The sequence below is a fragment of the Ovis canadensis genome, chromosome 21, assembly GCF_042477335.2.
Source record: "Ovis canadensis isolate MfBH-ARS-UI-01 breed Bighorn chromosome 21, ARS-UI_OviCan_v2, whole genome shotgun sequence".
Classification (NCBI taxonomy): Eukaryota; Metazoa; Chordata; class Mammalia; order Artiodactyla; family Bovidae; genus Ovis; species Ovis canadensis.
Window position 1 is genome coordinate 40,178,125 of NC_091265.1, and position 18,939 is coordinate 40,197,063.

The following is an 18,939-nucleotide window of genomic DNA, read 5'->3' on the forward strand; positions in this document are numbered from 1 at the left end:
TGAGACCAGCTATTGACAAGACTGGGTTTGGCTCCAGCAAGAGAGGCGCTTTCTATATCTCCTTGGGAAAGGCCGGGTTTGCGTCAGTGCAAAGCAAGGTGCCCTTCGTTTGACATTTTCTTGATAATACAAGTTTGATAAATCATTACCCCCTTGGATTCGAGTTTTAAAGGGACATCAGCTGAGAGTACGCTGGCCAGTTGTCACTCAGGCGGGAGGGGGCTGCGTGTTCGGCGTGACTCATGTGGGTCTGATTACTAAACCGAAGCCGGCGGGAGGGGATGACAGTTTTCCTCCTCCTAATTAAGGGAAACATGGGAGGGACACGTCCCACTGCACCCAAGCCGAGGCGCAGCCACCAATGGATCGGATTGGGCTGCCGAGGTGGGCGTAGGGGAAGGAGTTAAATCACTGTCGTGTTTCCTTCTTTCTCTTCGGCTAGATCCCCTTGCCACCTCTCCAAACCTGCAGGAAGAGGATTCCGCAGTACCATGCTAAAGAGATGGAGAGTTGCACGAAGCACCACAGCCCTGCAATGGCTGTGCACAGGGCCCCTGCATTTAAAAGGCTGTACCAACCTTGCCTGTACCTGACTTCAGATTCCCAACCTCCCTGTCAATTAGTGTTGGGGGGAATCCTTAAAAAATAGGTCTTCGCTTAAAAAATTGAGGTCTAGTGTTTGCATTTCTACATTATCTCCATGAACACAATGAAGAGACATTCCTAAGTAAAATTAGGATTATTCTCATTGCATGTTTTAAGCTCCTCTGACAATATTATAGAGAAATAACAAAGAAATTATTCTCAACACTGATCTGGTTCTTAGGTCACTTTCAAAGTCAAAGGAACTCCATTCTTTCTTCCTGTCCCTGTTGATAAAAATCCACCACAGGCAGGGAATGACGCACAAGGTGTAATAGACCCTCCAAATCACCATCCGCGGCAGCCGGGCGGCAGGGCTGGCCCTCCGGGTGCCAGCAGAGGACGTTCTACCATGCTGAGGTTAGGGTGGCCGCGGTGAGAAAAAAAGACGGGCTTTCCTGCTGGTATAAAGCAACGACTGCAATCATAAGACAGGGAAGACATCTTTACAAAAGGGGTAGTTTGGAGCCTGGCAGGGAAATCGTAGCAAACGCTTCCCCTCTGGCCAAGCCAGTTCAGGGAACCCCAGGCCTTGGAAATGGGGAGCTCCGCAAAGCATTCTGTCCCTACCCTGCTGCCCGCAGCCGTGCCCACTGCCTCGGGGTCGGCGGCGTCGCACTCGACTGGGCTGTCCCCACGCGGCGTGAGGACAATGCTGCGGCGCCCGCAGGCGAGGCTGCGGCGGCAGATTGCGGTGGGCGCCCAGGGCATTCCTGCCGGGTCCCTCCGCCTCCTTCCGAGCCGCGCCAGTGCACACGGATGGCTCAGCTCACTGACTCTGCCCCTCCAAGAGCAGCCGGCTAGGGACCCACGGTCTGCAGGATGATGGAAGGGGGAGAGGTTCCCTGAAGTGCCATTCCTCCCCAAGTTTACTGGGGGGCGGGGCGGGGAGCTTCAGGCCTCTTTTAGTTTTGATTGAACATTTATTAAGCTCTCAACATTGAACAATCGTTCAAGTGCTTTCCATGAATGGGCTTTTCCATTTAGCTTCAAAAACAGTGTTTGAGAAACTCCCAGTTAGAAAGCGGGAGACGGAGGCTCAGAAAGTCACCTTCCAAACCTGAAGAGTCTTCCTAACCCTCCCACAAGGCCTTCTGGGGGCCCGATAGCGCTTTCCAGGAGGGAAACCCAGCTAGGTGGCAGAGAGGGGAAGAAGGCAAGTGGAGTGGGACTGTGGTGGGCTCTCGCTGCAGGAGGGTGAGAAGAGCAGGTGAGGCCAGGAATCCCACATGGGGCGCTTGCTTCGACCCTGGCGGGATCGTGGAAACACCTTGGACTCCCGGAGCCTCGGGGAAATCCAATGGGCTCTGCCAGGCGCTTCTTCCCAAACAGTCCGCAAAGAGTCAAAGCAGGATTCGAGAACTTAGGTAAACGGCAGGCAAGGCAGCCCCGAATTTCTGCGCCAGGATGCGCACCCTTAGATCCGGGTAGGCCTCGCCCTCCCGGCCCTGGGCTGACTTCCAAAAGACAGTCACGACTTCGAAGTCAGTTTTTGCAATTTGCATTTGAGCCGCCTCCGCCAAGTGCCAGATGCCAGCGCGCTGACGCTTCGGGGCGCACAGACGTCCCGACCCGGGCGGGAGAGAGGAAAGTGCGCAGAGGCGGCGGCGTGCTGCTGCCTGCCGCCCCGAGCCCTGGCTCAGCCCCCCACCCCCGGGTCTGGCCTTTCCCCCGCAGGCCCTCCCCGGCCAAGTGCGCACTCGGTTCCCGCGTGGGGCCGACGTGCGTCAGGCCCTATGGAGGTGGTTGAAGTGGAGGTTGCAGTGCGTTAGCGGAGGCGCAGCTTTGGCTTCCAACCTCCTCCCCTTCCAGTGGCTAGACCCTGCAGAGGAGGGGCCGCGTGCAGAGGGGAGGGAGAATGCGGAGCGGGGAGACCTAGATGGGTCGATCTGAAGTCGACTGGGGTGTGGAGTGGCGGGCATCAGCCTAGCAGCAGGGCAGGGGTGCGAGGGCTGGGGAGAGCACGGGGCGGGCAGCGCCGAGGAGGGAGCCGCAGTATTAAAATACTCCGGTCCTGCCATTGCGGGCCTCCATCCCCCGCCCTCTGCCGCCGCCTGTTTGGAGTGATAATCTGGCTCTGAGCACCGCCGCCGAGCAGGCCGTAAATCCGCATCCATCAACGCGCAGCCATTCGGTCGGAATTAGCCAGTCACTATGGCCTTAATTACTTTGTCAAAGATGAAAAATAGTAATTGATTTTGCCCTCGATCGCTCTGCTCCCCCTCCTCCTCTTGCAGTTGAGCAAATAAATAGCTATTTTTGAAAACTCGTGTCTACCCGGCGGAATGTGGAGGTGGGGAGGGGGCAGAATTTAGTTAAAAAGAGGCCATCCAGTGGCAGCCCTTGTATCAGTCGCAAGGGGCAAACTAGGACCCAGGCAGGGGAGGACTAGGAGCCCAGCCTTTGGCATTCAAGATGCTGCCTTCAACCGCGCTAGAGGAGGAAAGAAAAGGGAGAGGAAGCGGTGTTTAACTACCCCTGGCTCTGGTGTTAGCCTGGCGCTTGCGGTGCCAGCTTCCTCGCGTCTGCAGGGCAGCAGGTGACAAACAGCTGCCCGGCCAGTTTGACAGAATGGCGAAGAAACTTGCCTAAGGTCAGAGCGCAGAGCCAGAATTTGAGCCGGAGTCAGTGCTGACTCTGGTCCATCGTCTGTATCTGTGTTCAGATGATTTTGCTAGGAGCCACAAAGACCTAAAACTTCTACAGATGACAGGTGCATGGGCTCAATGTGGGTTTCAGGAGACAGTGAGAAAGCTGCAGGAAAGCCGGGCGGTTATTTTCGTCCCTCTTGTCTGCTAGCGCCTGGTTCTACTGGAGTGTTGTTCTGTGTTAAGAATGTGGGTGCTGCCAGACACACTACACCACCTCCTGGCTTCTGTGACCTTGGGGAGGAATTCTCAATCTGTAAAATGACGATAGTAAGAATATGTATTAACCTCCCTAAAGGGTTGTTTGTGGATTAAATGGAAGTATGCCCGTGAAATACCTACCCTGAGGCTGGATGCCCGGTATTCTTTCAATAAGCAAATGGTCATTTTCCAGACTTCAAGAATTATCTGTTTGAAGCCCTTTAGGTTTAACAAATAAATCTTTCTTTGTTTGAAGCCCCTTAGATCTAGTAAATAAACCCAGTTCTTTCTCCCTGATCCAGAAGATTCACTGTTGGTAAACACGCACAGGATAGAAAGCCTAACAAGGGAGATAACCACTGTGCAACGCTTGGCCTCCTCAGTCAGTGGTGTGGTCACGTGACAATCAAGCATTTACCTCATTAAAAGACAATTGAGAGCATCCTGAGAAAGTACTCAAACACAGTGCCTGCTCTGCTCCGAGTGTGTCCTGTTTAGGTGAAGGTACATCTCAACTTACTCAGCAGAACCTTAGATCTCTGTAATCAGCTTCACTGTCCAGTTCTCCCTTGAACCTTGGGTATCAGGGGGATGCCAACTAATCAGGGCATGCCTCCCTCACAAAAGCATTTCAGAGGAGCCTGGAAGCAACTAGTCTCTGTGTAAAATGTAGGTCCAAAATAACGAAACTCAGACAGGCAAGACGCTTGTTCCTGAGTCAGCAACAGTGGTCATTTTCAGTTCACTGCAGCAAAACACAGGACAGTGGGCACAGGCGCAGAAGCAGAGAAGTTTAAAACAAGATGCAGAGGACGTTCAAGGTCGTCATAGTCCCATATGTCTGCTTCACAGTGAGGAAACAGAGGTCCAGGGAGGAAAAGAGAGTGTTCAAGGTCACTTGCAAATTAAGAAACAAAGTCTAGCATCATCTCTTTTTTTTTAAAGGATAAAAAAAATCCACATTAGATCAACAGTATGTCTAAAGCATGAAATGATTTTGTAGCCTTGAAAAGGATGGTTTAGAGCCATACAGTTGGTTTGGACAGATTCTCATAAATAAGAATGGCAGATACACTAAAGCGTGTATATCATTCCAATGTGTGTGTGTGTGTGTCTGTCTGTCTGTCTGTCTTCCAGTAAAATGTGGAAGCACACGCACTATATAGTACCTAGGATTACTGGTGGGCAGTGTGGGCATTGACATGAACAGAGAGGAGAGGGCAAGAGGTAAAAAAAAAAGGAAGAAAAGGAAAAGAGTATACTTTGAAAAAAAATGGTTGTAATGGATCATATGTATAAATTTATGTTAAAATGTATATAAACAAGTTTTAAAAGAAAAAATTCAGTACTAAAACCTACTGCTTTAATTAATGAGACTATTCACCAGGCTACTTTCATTAGGAAGTATTAAGCCTACATCTATTTGACTGTCTTTCTCTAAGGAGTAGAACTCAGAAAAATGAATTCAGTTAATTAAGGATCTCAGCTACCGATATTTGGCTAATCCTCCTTCCTAAAGTCCTGCTGTTTGTCTCCTAGCTCTGCTGGGCTGGAACCAGGGTCTAATCAAAACCTTTAGGGGACATAGTTTTGGAAAATATGATGATTTTCTGCTCACCTACCCCCATTCTTGCAATGTCCATTAAGCTATAAGATAATTTAAACTCAAACAACACTAAACTGAAATTTTCTGATTGCTTATTCCATAATGACATTGATATTTTTCTGAACAACAACATATTCACTTCTTTCCCCTACCTTCCCACAACCACTTGCCCCCCTGCTTTTTTTAAATCATTCTTTTGGTAGACCTGCTTTGTGAAAAGTATGAAAGTGTTAGTCGCTCAGTCATGTCCAACTCTGTTGGATCCTATGGACTGTAGCCCACCAGGCTCCACTGTTCATGGGATTTCCCAGAAAAGAATACTGGAGTGGGTAGCCATTCCCTTCTCCAAGGGATCTTCCTGACCCAGGGATCAAACCGGGGTCTCCTACATTGCAGGCGGATACTTTACCTTCTGAGCCACCAGGGAAGCCCTAAGATCTATTTTAATGGTTGCATATGTTTGGGATAACTACTTAGTAATCAATATCCAAGTTTAAGTCTTCTGTGTTTATTCTGCTCTAAGTTCCCAACCAAAGTTGGGGAAACATGTTTTGAAAGAGACCAGGTCTCAAATATATTCACTATTAGAAAAAGAAATTTTCTAATACATGCAGTAGGCTTCTCTGGTGGCTCAGACAGTAAAGAATCTGCCTGCAATGTGGGGGACTCAGGTTCAATTCCTGGGTCAGGAAGATCTCCTACAGAAGGAAATGGAAACCCACTCTAGTATGCTTGCCTGGAAAATCCCATGGACAGAGGAGTCTGGGGGGCTACAGTCCATGGGTTGCAAAGAGTCAAACACAACTGGGCAACTAACACTTCACTTCAATGAATGGGACAAGAGAACTGACATTTTATTAAATGCTAATAAAGAAGAGTCTTTTTTCTTTCCTCTTGAATGTCCCTATTTCCCCTGGCCTTCTGTTGCTGTCCTAATTAGTGGGGATGGGGGGTGGTGGTGAGATTTGAGTTCAATGTCATGCAAACCTAGCAGGAATTCCCACAAGTACAGCAGAACAGATGTTGGGAAGCTTTACTGAATAGGCAGTTGATGGAGTTAACTCAAGGCTATTGAGTCAAATCAGAGTAAGGTTCACAAAGACACAATGGTGAGGACAGTGGCCCAGAAAGTGGGACATTGAAAATTCAAGATCTTTTACACCAGTGGGAGCTGCCAGGCAGCATAGATAGGTTTCTGAACCTTAGATTTTGTCATTTGGTAATGCCCTTGTAAATCAGGCCTAGGGGACATGGACATTGGCACTAAATTTGGTTCTATTGGTTCTAGTAATCTACAGCATTTGATATGGTATGAGATCATATCAAACAATGGCCTGGAAGAGTTCAGCTCAGTCTTGTCTATCTTTGATAGACAACTCAGAGTTAATTAATCATGATGGTAGTTGTCCCCTGGGATGTCACCATTAGGGCTTAGAAATGACCCATGATATGTTTAAAAATAAAGTCGTGGAGTCTGCATTCCACTAAAGAATGTTTCTATGTTCTATTTAAGCCTATTTCTGGGTGGGTTAACATGATATGCTCAGTGGTGTCCGACTCTTTGTGACCCCATGAACTGTAACCTAGCTGGCTCCTCTGTCCATCCATGGGATTTTCCAGGCAAGAGTCCTGGAATGGGTTGGCATTTCCTCCCCCAACAGTGAAAATAGGGCTTTAGAATTAGCTGAGTTAGAAGTTTGAATCCAAGTTAAGCTACTTACTAGCTGTGTGTTCTTGGGCAGTTACTTATCCTTCAAGCCTTGCTTTCCTTTTTAGTAAAATGTAGTAATTAAATGAGATTAAGCATATGAAGATGAACAGAGATCACTGCATCCAAGTACTGCATTTCGACTCTTTTGTTGACCATGATGGCTACTCCATTTCTTCATTCAATATCACAGTTATCCAAGTCTATGCCCCAACCAGTAACACTGAAGAAGCTGAAGTTGAACGGTTTTATGAAGACCTACAAGACCTTTTAGACCTAACACCCAAAAAAGACGTTCTTTTCATTATAGGGGACTGGAATGCAAAAGTAGGAAGTCAAGAAACACCTGGAGCAATAGGCAAATTTGGCCTTGGAATGTGGAATGAAGCAGGGCAAAGACTAATAGAGTTTTGCCAAGAAAATGCACTGGTCATAGCAAACACCCTCTTCCAACAACACAAGAGAAGATTCTACACATGGACATCACCAAATGGTCAACACTGAAATCAGATTGATTATATTCTTTGCAGCCAAAGATGGAGAAGCTCTATACAGTCAACAAAAACAAGACCAGGAGCTGACTGTGGCTCAGATCATGAACTCCTTATTACCAAATTCAGACTCAAATTGAAGAAAGTAGAGAAAACCGCTAGACCATTCAGGTATGACCTAAGTCGAATCCCTTATGATTATACAGTGGAAGTGAGAAATAGATTTAAGGGCCTAGATCTGATAGATAGAGTGCCTGATGAACTATGGAATGAGGTTCATGACATTGTACAGGAGACAGGGGTCAAGACCATCCCCATGGAAAAGAAATGCATCTGAATGCAGAGTTCCAAAGAATAGCAAGGAGAAATAAGAAAGCCTTCCTCAGCAATCAATGCAAAGAAACAGAGGAAAAGAACAGAATGGGAAAGACTAGAGATCTCTTCAAGAAAATTAGAGATACCCAGGGAACATTTCATGCAAAGATGGGCTCAATAAAGGACAAAATGGTATGGACCTAACAGAAGCAGAAGATATTAAGAAGAGGTGGCAAGAATACACAGAAGAACTGTACAAAAAAGATCTTCAAGACCCAGATAATCATGATGTGGTCACTAATCAGAGCCAGACATCATGGAATGTGAAGTCAAGTGGGCCTTAGAAAGCATCACTATGAACAAAGCTAGTGGAGGTGATGGAATTCCAGTTGAGCTATTTCAAATCCTGAAAGATGATGCTGTGAAAGTGCTGCACTCAATATGCCAGCAAATTTGGAAAACTCAGCAGTGGCAACAGGACTGGAAAAGGTCCGTTTTTATTCCAATTCCAAAGAAAGGCAATGCCAAGGAATGCTCAAACTACCACAGAATTGCACTCATCTCACATGCTAGTAAAGTAATACTCAAAATTCTCCAAGCCAGGCTTCAGAAATACGTGAACCACAAACTTCCAGATGTTCAAGCTGGTTTTAGAAAAGGCAGAGGAACCAGAGATCAAGATGCCAACATCCGCTGGATCATGGAAAAAGCAAGAGAGTTCCAGAAAAACATCTATTTCTGCTTCATTGACTATGCCAAAGCCTTTGACTGTGTGGATCACAATAAACTGTGGAAAATTCTGAAAGAGATGGGAATACCAGACCACCTGACCTGCCTCTTGAGAAATCTGTATGCAGGTCAGGAACCAACAGTTAGAACTGGACATGGAACAACAGACTGGTTCTAAATAGGAAAAGGAGTACATCAAGGCTGTATATTGTCACCCTGCTTATTTAACTTATACACAGAGTACATCATGAGAAACGCTGGACTGGAAGAAACACAAGCTGGAATCAAGATTGCCAGGAGAAATATCAATAACCTCAGATATGCAGATGACACCACCCTTATGGCAGAAAGTGAAGAGGAACTAAAAAGCCTCTTGATGAAAGTGAAAGAGGAGAGTGAAAAAGTTGGTTTAAAGCTCAACATTCAGAAAACGAAGATTATGGCATCCAGTCCCATCACTTCATGGGAAATAGATGGAGAAACAGTGGAAACAGTGTCAGACTTTATTTTTGGGGGCTCCAAAATCACCTAGATGGTGACTGCAGCCATGCAATTAATAGACACTTACTCCTTGGAAGAAAAGTTATGACCAAACTAGACAGTATATTCAAAAGCAGAGGCATTACTTTGCGGACTAAGGTCCGTCTAGTGAAGGCTATGGTTTTTCCTGTGGTCATGTATGGATGTGAGAGTTGGACTGTGAAGAAGGCTGAGCACCAAAGAATTGATGCTTTTGAATTGTGGTGTTGGAGAAGACTCTTGAGAGTCCCTTGGACTGCAAGGAGATCCAACCAGTCCATTCTGAAGGAGATCAGCCCTGGGATTTCTTTGGAAGGAATGATGCTAAAGCTGAAACTCCAGTACTTTGGCCACCTGATGCGAAGAGTTTACTCATTGGAAAAGACTCTGATGCTGGGAGGGATTGGGGGCAGGAGGGGAAGAGGACAACAGAGGATGAGATGGCTGGATGGCATCACGGACTCGATGGACGTGAGTCTGAGTGAAATCCGGGAGATGGTGATGGACAGGGAGGCCTGGTGTGCTGCGATTCATGGGGTCGCAAAGAGTTAGACCCGACTGAGCGACTGAACTGAACTGAAGCATATGAAAGCTTCTAGTACAGTGCTTGGCACAGAGTAAGAGCTCTTCCTACCTTGAGATTGTGGGTTTTGATTGACACTATTCCCCATGAGATGTAGCAAAAAGACTCCTTCCTCTAGAGCTTAATTTTTTAAGCTTGGCTTTATAAAAAGCTTTAAGCCAACTTTTTCTGTCTTTTTGAGAAAGACAGAAAACAAAAAGCAAATAAAAAACAATACCAGAAAAAGCTTAGAAAACAAACAACAAAGCAAAACAGAAAAGGACACCAGAAAAAGCTCATGTCTCCTTAAGACATGATGGGGAGAATACAATTTGGCTAAAAAATCCAGTAAGTGATGGACGTGAGTCTGAGTGAACTCCGGGAGATGGTGATGAATAGGGAGGCCTGGCGTGCTGCAATTCATGGGGTCACAAAGAGTTGGACATGACTGAGCGACTGAACTGAACTGAACACTTCTACTTGTACTGACATAGAGTAGGCCCTTAGTATTTTTGAATGAGTGACTTAAAAATCACAGGATAACCTCTTGATTTCTTATGTCACCTTACGGCATTCTCTAAATCATATTATTCTACCTTTTTGCTTTTTCATTTTGTTTTTCTGATTATAAAGATAATACAGGCTCATTACAGAAAATCTAGAAAAGCCCAAAGAACATAAAGGTATATATTCCCCACACCCCAAAATACAGCCTATTAATATTTTTGTATAGGCCTTCTAGACTTTCATGTTATGAAGATTTTGTCTTCAGAAAATTGAGATCATGCCGTTCATGGCAAACAGGTGGAGAAAAAACGGAAACAGGGACAGATTTTATTTCGGGAGGCTCCAAAATCACTGTGGATGGTGATTGCAGCCATGAAATTAAAAGATGCTTACTCCTTGGGAGACAAGCTATGACAAACCTAGCTTCTGCTGCTGCTGCTAAGTCGCCTCAGTCGTGTCCGACTCTGTGCGACCCCATAGACGCCAGCCCACCAGCCTCCCTCATCCCTGGGATTCTCCAGGCAAGAACACTGGAGTGGGTTGCCATTTCCTTCTCCAATGCATGAAAGTGAAAAGTGAAAGTGAAGTCGCTCAGTCGTGTCCGACTCTTCGCAACCCCATGGACTGTAGCCCACCAGGCTCCTCTGCCCATGGGCTTTTCCAGGCAAGACTACTGGAGTTGAGTGCCACTGCCTTCTCCATGACAAACCTAGACAGTGTACTAAAAAAGGAGAAACATAATTTTGCCAACTAAGGTTGATCCATATAGTCAAAGCTATGGTTTTTCCAGTAGTCATGTACGGATATGAAAGTTGGACCACAGAGAAGGCTGAGAGCTGAGGAACTGATGCTTTCAAAGTGTGGTACTGGAGAAGATTCTCTTGAGAGTCCCTTGGACTGCAAGGAGATCAAACCAGTCAGTCCTAAAGGAAATCAACCCTGAATACTGATTGCAAGGACTGATGCTGAAGCTGAAACTCCAATACTTTGGCCACCTGATCCGAAGAGCGTACTCACTGGGAAAGACCCTGATGCTGGGAAAGATTGAGGGCAGGAGGAGAAGGGGAAGACAGAAGATGAGAGGGTGATGGCTTCCCAATAATGGCTGGCATCATTGACTCAACAGACATGAGTTTGTGCAGAGTCTGGGAGATGGTGATGGAGAGGGAAGCCTGGCATGCTGCAGTCCATGGGGTCACAAACAGCCAGGCACAACTTAGCGACTGAACAATCTGCCTTTTCTCTCACTTATATTGTAGATTTAGCTCTTCCCCATTGCCATGAAATCTATATTATTTTTAATTGCTGCACAGATTTTCATGATATGAATACACTACAATTGAACTAATAAGTAATTATTGTACATTTGAATTGTTTCCAATGTTTATTATAAGTACTACTATTTATATATCTATCTATATCTATCTATATATCTATCTATATATCTTTGCTCACAGCTCTAATCTGGATTCTTAGTGCAGATTTCTAAATATGGAATTACAGTTTAAAGGAATTACACATTTTTGAGAACCAGAACCATCTTATCTGGACCAGTTTGATTTTGTTTCATTGATGCTTGCCTCCAGATACAGACATGGAGCTGTGTATGAAAACATAACTGTGCTCTGAGCAGAGGGTGACAGTACTCTGCGTTTTTCTCCATTCGTCTTCCCAGCAATACCCAGCAATCTGTGAACACTTCTGGCTATAAAAAAGCCACAGGAACATAAAGCCTTAGTATGTTTCTGTAAAGACTAAACCAGCTTTCTCTTTAGCATAAAGCATTTTTAAATGGAAAGTATATTACTTGGTAAATACAAATATTTGTAATTATCAGTATGCACGATATACAAATTTTATTAATATAACTCTTAGGACCAAACAAATAAGCCCATCTGTTTACACAGGATTTATAATGACTAAATAGTTGTGAGAAATAACACGTTGTTAAAACGTGCGGGATCAGTGAATGCTTGCTCTGCACTGGAAATGCCTGGTTCAGGGCTCTCCCTGGATTCTGCAGATTCCATGGATGATGACATGGTTTTCCAAGTCATTAACTAGGGCACAGCTTTGGGGCCAAATGAGAAGCAACATCCAAATCATTCTAAGAGCCGGGGTGATTGGTGGAGCTGACAAAGGAAACACGCTCTGTCATTCAGCACTGTGGGAGCATTTGGGGAGTGTGCTTGCCTGTGAAGACTCATGGTTCACTGAGTCCATTGTTTCACAAAGGCCTGGTTTCACTGATAGTAAGAGAAGAGGGTGAACTCTGCCCATACATGGGCTATTTAGGTGACACTGTCAAAGACATTTCCATTGTTTGTTTTTTTTTTTCCTTAGAACTTTATTCTGCCTTTTTTTGGCATACCACACAACTTGCAGGATATCAGTTCACCAAGCAGGAACTGGAAGCAAACCATGGCAGTGAAAGCGCCGAATCCTAACCACTAGACCATCAAGGAGCTCCTCTATTCTGCCCACTTTTTTTTTTTTTTTAAATAAAAAGCTTTTGTGTATTGCATGAGAGAAAAACATACACAAAAAGAAGAAAATAAACATCACCCCACCAGGACTCTTTTGCTTGCAAGAGACAGAAACTCAATTCAAAACTAGTTGAAACTCAAGATAACAAAGTAATGTAATGTCTAGGTCAAGGTCAGAGTGGAGTTGACCTCAAGGTGGGCTGAATCCCAGGATGCTCACAGCATGAGAGTTCTCTCTCTAAGTCTTGGAGTCCATCTGTCACATGTTCTCAGACTCAGATTGCAGAAGTCATGCCACCAGAATTCTAGATTTCGTGCTCACGGATTATCATCCAAGGGGAAAGAGACAGCTACATCTGTACCTCAGTTTGGGAAGTTTTCAGAAAAGACCCTAATAGGTTAGACCCCAAGACAAGGCTTTTGGTGCAGGTAGAGTATTTGGGAAAGAGTATAAGGGAGCACAGATGAGGAGGCAAAGAAAGTTCACCAGATGGGAGAAGAGTCAACAGGGTGTTAATGAGTGAGTTACCACTGTGGGCAACTGGAGCGCAGGTCTGGTGGGTCCCTCAGACCCACCATATGGAACGTAGGTCAGAATTCTCCCTCCAGGGGACAGGGGAGCCAGGAGGCAATTTGTCCACAGACTCTCATCCCTAATTGGCTGAGGATGGTCCCTGAGGGTGTCAATCCCCAGCACTTGTGAACACTCTGCACTTGGGTTGAGCCGGGTTTCTATAGCACTGGAAAAATGTTCGAGATAGAGAAACGAGAGAGACATGGGTGTCGGAGGTGGAAAGCCGTCAGTATTCTGGGAACTGCCCAGCACTGCTGCAGGTGAGCTCCGAGAAGGGACAGAGCAGTGTGGGTGGATATCAAGAGCACTTTAGTTTGCTGCCCATTGAGACCAGTCACACCAGACACTGATTGGTCCAGGCTTGGTCACATGTCCATTTCTTGGGTGCAGTGAGGCAGCATGCTGACCTCATGGAGGGGGAAGAAATTTCCCACCCACAAAAGGAGGACAATTACAGTTATCAATATAAGTGCAGGAGAGATGACGGACATCATTATAATTATAAAATATATTCACTTCCAAATTTTAATTCTATTATAGGATTATAGCCATTGAATGTCTTAGTAAATATCCTTCTAGATTGTACCTATTTATGCATTTTTCTTTCTAAACTGGAAACATGTCATCTATGTATACTTTCACTTTTTCTTAATAGGATGTAATCCTTTCAATATATAGTGAACACTTTTCTCTATATGAAGATATTGTAGAAATATAAAAAACATATCAGTCAATATATTAAAATTTTTTGTACTAAATTATTTGATTAAAAGTGGAGTTGAAGGATAAATACATGAAATCCCATCCCCAGTAAGCTCTCTACCCAGATGAAGAAGTGTTAGTGGTCAAACTGTATCAGAGGAAGCAATGCTAAAAAAGCACCAATTTTGGAATTATAGGGCTTGGGGTTTGAAGCCTAAATTTTAATATGGCCTTGGTCAATGTATTTAACCTTACAAAACCTCATATCTTAAATTACACATAGTAAAGGCCAAGTATTTAGCCTTTACTAACTTCCCTAACTTTACTAACTTGGGGCTTCCCTGGTGGCTCAGAGAGTAAAGCATCTGCCTGCAATGCGGGAGACCTGGGTTCGATCCCCAGGTCAGGAAGATCCCCCAGAGAAGGAACTGGAAACCCACTCTAGTACTCTTGCCTCGAAAATTCCATGGATGGAGGAACCTGGTAGGCTACAGTCCATTGGATCACAAAGAGTTGCATACAACTGAGCAACTTCACTTCTCAAAGGCTAAACAAAATGGCAGCTCTTACTATCATCATCTGTAATATAAGGTCCATCACTCCTTACTGATAGCATTGTTCTAAGGCTTGAATTAGGTCATTCAAATAATATGCCCAGAAGAGAGCTAGAGACATAGTTGGTCTTAATCAATGATAATGTGTTGCTGGACCCCTTGGTCTTACTTTAAGGCAGACTTTCCTGCCAGGAAAAGATTCTGGGCACCATAGCAATCAAAGGAGTTGTTGTTCAGTTGCTAAGTTGTGTCTGACTCTGCGACTCCATGGACTGCAGCACACCAGGGTTCCCTGTCCTTCTTCACTATCTCCTGGAGTTTGCTCAGACTCACGTCCATTGAGTTAATAATGCCATCCAACCACTCATCCTCTGTCACCCTCTTCTCCTCATGCCCTCAGTCTTTCTCAGCATCAGGGTCTTTTCCAATGAGTCAACTCTTCGCATCAGGTGGCCAAAGTATTAGGGCTTCAGCTTCAGCATCAGTGTTTCCAATAAATATTCAGGTTTGATTTCTTTTAGGATAGACTGGTTTGACCTCCTTGCAATCCAAAATACTCTCAAGAGACTTATCCAGCACTATAGTTTGAGAGCATCATTCTTTGGTGTTCAGCTTTCTTTTGTGATCCAACTCTCACATCTGTATATGACCACTGGAAAAACCATAGCTTGACTATATGGACCCTTATTGGTAAAAGGAGTGCGTTATGCATAAAGAACCTTCCAAACTCAAAGATTTTTTACTTGGCTACCGAATCCCCTGAAATTCTACCAATTCAAAGTTCATTTAGGAGCATAACCAAGTTTTTTTTTTTAAACTTTAACATACTCCATGAACAACCAATTACACATTTACATCCTGGTGTAAACTTTATTATAGCGCTTTCCTCCTTACAGCTAGTTGACACCTGCAGTATCCATAAACAATAACCCTTGTTAACAAAGATAGGACTGGACAGACAGTGTTGTACCATAAGCTATCGTAGTGGAGGCCCCAAATAGTATACATATTTGTGCTGTCAGAAGAGAACATGATGTTTCTGATCCTTGTAGCTATTGGAAGAGAGGTATCAGGAGGTGCAAAGATGCCTTAGAAAGGTAAACTTTCTCTCTGGTTTTTCAACTATTTTCAATCTGAGAAAGGTAAACTTTCTGTCTTGTTTTTCAACCACTGTCAATCCCATAAAATTACTAATAAGAATGAATGAATTTGTTCCAATTGAATTGAGTTCCAATTTTCCACCTTTTCCCCTAGCTGTGGATGAAAATGCTCTAAATTAGGTCAGATGCCCTGAGTCTAGCACCAGTGAATTGTGCTGCCTCGGATAAATTACACGTTTCTCTGAGACTCACTTTCTGCAGTTGGAAGGAGATGATAAATCTTGTTGTGACTAACTCTCAAAGCTGAGATAAAGATCAAATAAGATAATGGAATGGAGCGAGCTAGGTGATTATAAACTACCATGCGATCGTGGGAACCTGAAGCTCTCTATATTCCAATATTCAAGGGCCTAATGCCCACACCTCTGGGCAGAATCACAGGTGTGTGTGTGTGTGTGTGTGTGTGTGTGTGTGTGTATTTTGCAGGAGAAGAAAGTGAAAGTGAAAGTTGCTCAGTTGTGTCTGATTGTTTGCAACCCATGGTATAATCCATAGAATTCTCTGGGCCAGAATACTGGAGTTAGGCACAACAAGATTTATTATCTCCTTCCAACTGCAGAAAGTGAGTCTCAGAGAAATGCGTAATTTATCCAAGTGGGTAGCCTTTCCCTTCTCCAGGGGATCCTCCCCAAGCCAGGGATCGAACCCAGGTCTCCCACATTGCAGGTGCATTCTTTATCAGCTGAGCCAACAAGGGAAGCCCAAGAATGCTGGAGTGGGTAGCCTATCCCTTCTCCTGTGGACCTTCCCAACCCAGGAATGGAACTAGGGTCTCCTGCCTTGCAGGTGGATTCTTTACCAACTGAACTATGAGGGAAGCAGAAGGGTGTTTCTTAAAAAGGAGCATAATCAAGGTTACTTACCTAAGGAATGGACCATTGTCAGGCCCAGAATGAGAAAAAGATGCCATGAGCTGCGTGAGGCAGTCTGCTAGGTGTATTCCTCTCTCTTCTTTTCCCGTAATAATTAAGTTTAGCTGGGCACATGGCAACCCAGCTAAAGATGGCATATCTAAGGGACTGCCCTGGTGGTCCAGTGGTTAAGAGTTTGCACTTCCAATGCAGAGAGTACAGGGAACTAGTCAGGGAACTTAGATCCCACATACCACGCAGTACAGCCAGAAAAAAAACAGCAACAAAAAGCAAACTGTACCATGTGTTTGTGTGACTGAATCCCTTTGCTGTCCACCTGAAACTGTCAGAACATTGTTAATTAGCTATACTCCAATAAAAAACAAAAAGCTAAAAATAAAAGAAATCCACCCCTCCCCCTCCCACCCGCTGCCATACACAACAGCAACAACAACAAAAAAGAATGTATCTAAGCCTTCCTTATAGCTCGGTGAGCCCTTGTCACTAGCTTCTGGCCAAATGAGATATAAGCTAATGATGGGTGAACCCAGGGTCTTAACTTATAAACCTTGAGCATACGCTCTCCGTTCCTGCTAGGTAAGAGATGATGGCCACCACTTTGCGCCTACAAGGAAGAGCCACATGTTAACGGCAGGGCTGCCCATTAACTTAGCACCCCTTCACTCATGCCTCTACTATGACATAAAGACAAACTCTTATCTAGTTTAAGGTACTGATATTTGGGGTCTGTTAGTTACAGCAGCTCAGACTTTACCCTAACACATTGGACATTCCATACAACATCAACAGGCCCCTGCCCCTAGTGGGAGCAAAAGTCTTTTGTCAGATTGAGGCAGTGTCCATGCAACTGACTGAAGGATTCCTTGCCTCCTTGATTTACTGGATGACCAATGAGACATTTTTCTTGAAAGCCATATCTGTCAGGATGGCCTGCCAAGGTCACATCCACGAGGCAAGCAGCATCTGTCTCAGATTGAAAGGAGAGCCTGAGTCGCCGCCTCTGCTCCTTTATTCTGTGCTGCTGTTGAGCTAGACTCCCAGGGGCAGAGTGGAGTATGTGTTCATTAATTGTATCCACCCATAATGATAATGGGTCTCTGCACGCCTCTCTGCACGCCTGCTAGGATCCAGACAGAGTTTGGTACTTTATATCCATATCATTCCCTGGTAGCTCAGCTGGTAAAGAATCCACCTGCAATGCAGGAGACCCTGGTTTGATTTCTGGGTTGGGATGATCCCCCAGAGAAGGGATAGGCTACCCACTCCAGAATTCTTGGGCTTCCCTTGTGGCTTAGACCATAAAGAATCCGCAATGCGGGAGACATGGGTTTGATCCCTGGGTTGGGAAGATCCCCTGGAGAAGGGAATAGCTACCCACTCCAGTATTCTGGTCTAGAGAATTCCATGGACTGTAATTTATCATCGTTTAAGCTTCCCTGGTTGGTCAGATGATAAAGAGTCTGCCTGCAATGCAGGAGACCCACATTCAATCCCTGGGTGGAGAAGATCCATAGAGAAGGAAATGGCAACCCACTCCAGTATTCCTGCCTGGAGAGTCCCAGGGACGGCAGAGCCTGGTGGGCTGCCGTCTACAGGGTCACACAGAGTTGGACACGACTGAAGCAACGTAGCAGCAGCAGCAGAAGAGTCCTATTTCCTGAAAACCTTCCAATGCCTACAGATAATACTACCAAAAACAAACAAAAAAGCATTTAGGCCTACCTTGATAATCCAAGATAATCTCTCCATCTCAAAACTCTCGATCATATCTGCAAAGTTCTCTCTTTCTCTGTTGTCATATGATAACATCCACAGGTTCCAGGAATTAGACAAGGGCATCTTTTAGGGGAACATCATTCAGCCTACTGTGATTTGTCTTCTGGGCTCCAAAGATGCATGCCTGTCCCACACAGGCAAAATGCATTGACCCCATCCCTACATTCCCCCAAATTTCAACCCATTAAAGCATCAGTGCATCTGAAGCTCCCATCTAAATATCATCAATTCAGACTTCCCTGGTGGGCCAGTGATTAAGAATCTGCCTGCCTATGCAGGTGACATGAATTTGGTCACTGGTTCAGGTGGATCCCACATGCTGTGAGGCAAGTGAGCCCATGCACCATACATAACTATTGCCCGCATGCTCTAGCGCCTGTACTCTGCACCAAGAGACACCAAGAGAAGCCACTGCGATCAGAAGCCCTCACAAGGCAACTAGAGTAGCTCCTGCTCACTACAACCAGAGAAAGTCCACGTGCAGCAGTAGCAAAGACCCAGTGCAGCCCAAACTGAATACATAAATAAGTTAATTAAAAATATAAATATCATCAGCTCAAAATTCCCAAATCTCATCATTTAAATCATCTAAATCAAGCATGAGACTCTGTATGATAACATCCTAGGCCAGAATTCCCCTCCATCTGTGAACCTGTGAAATTAGAAAGCCAGTCATCTGCTCCCAAAATGGTGGGGTGGACAGTGACAGATATTCCCATTCCAAAGGGAGGAAAGGCGAAGAAGAAAGAGTCAAAACCCAGCAGGGCAAACTCCACTGGGTTTCAAGGCTTGGGGATGATCCTCTGGGTTGGAAGCTCTGTTCTCAGGGCCCATGACTTGAGGCAGGTGCTATTATTATGTTCACTTTACAGATGAGAGAAAGGAGG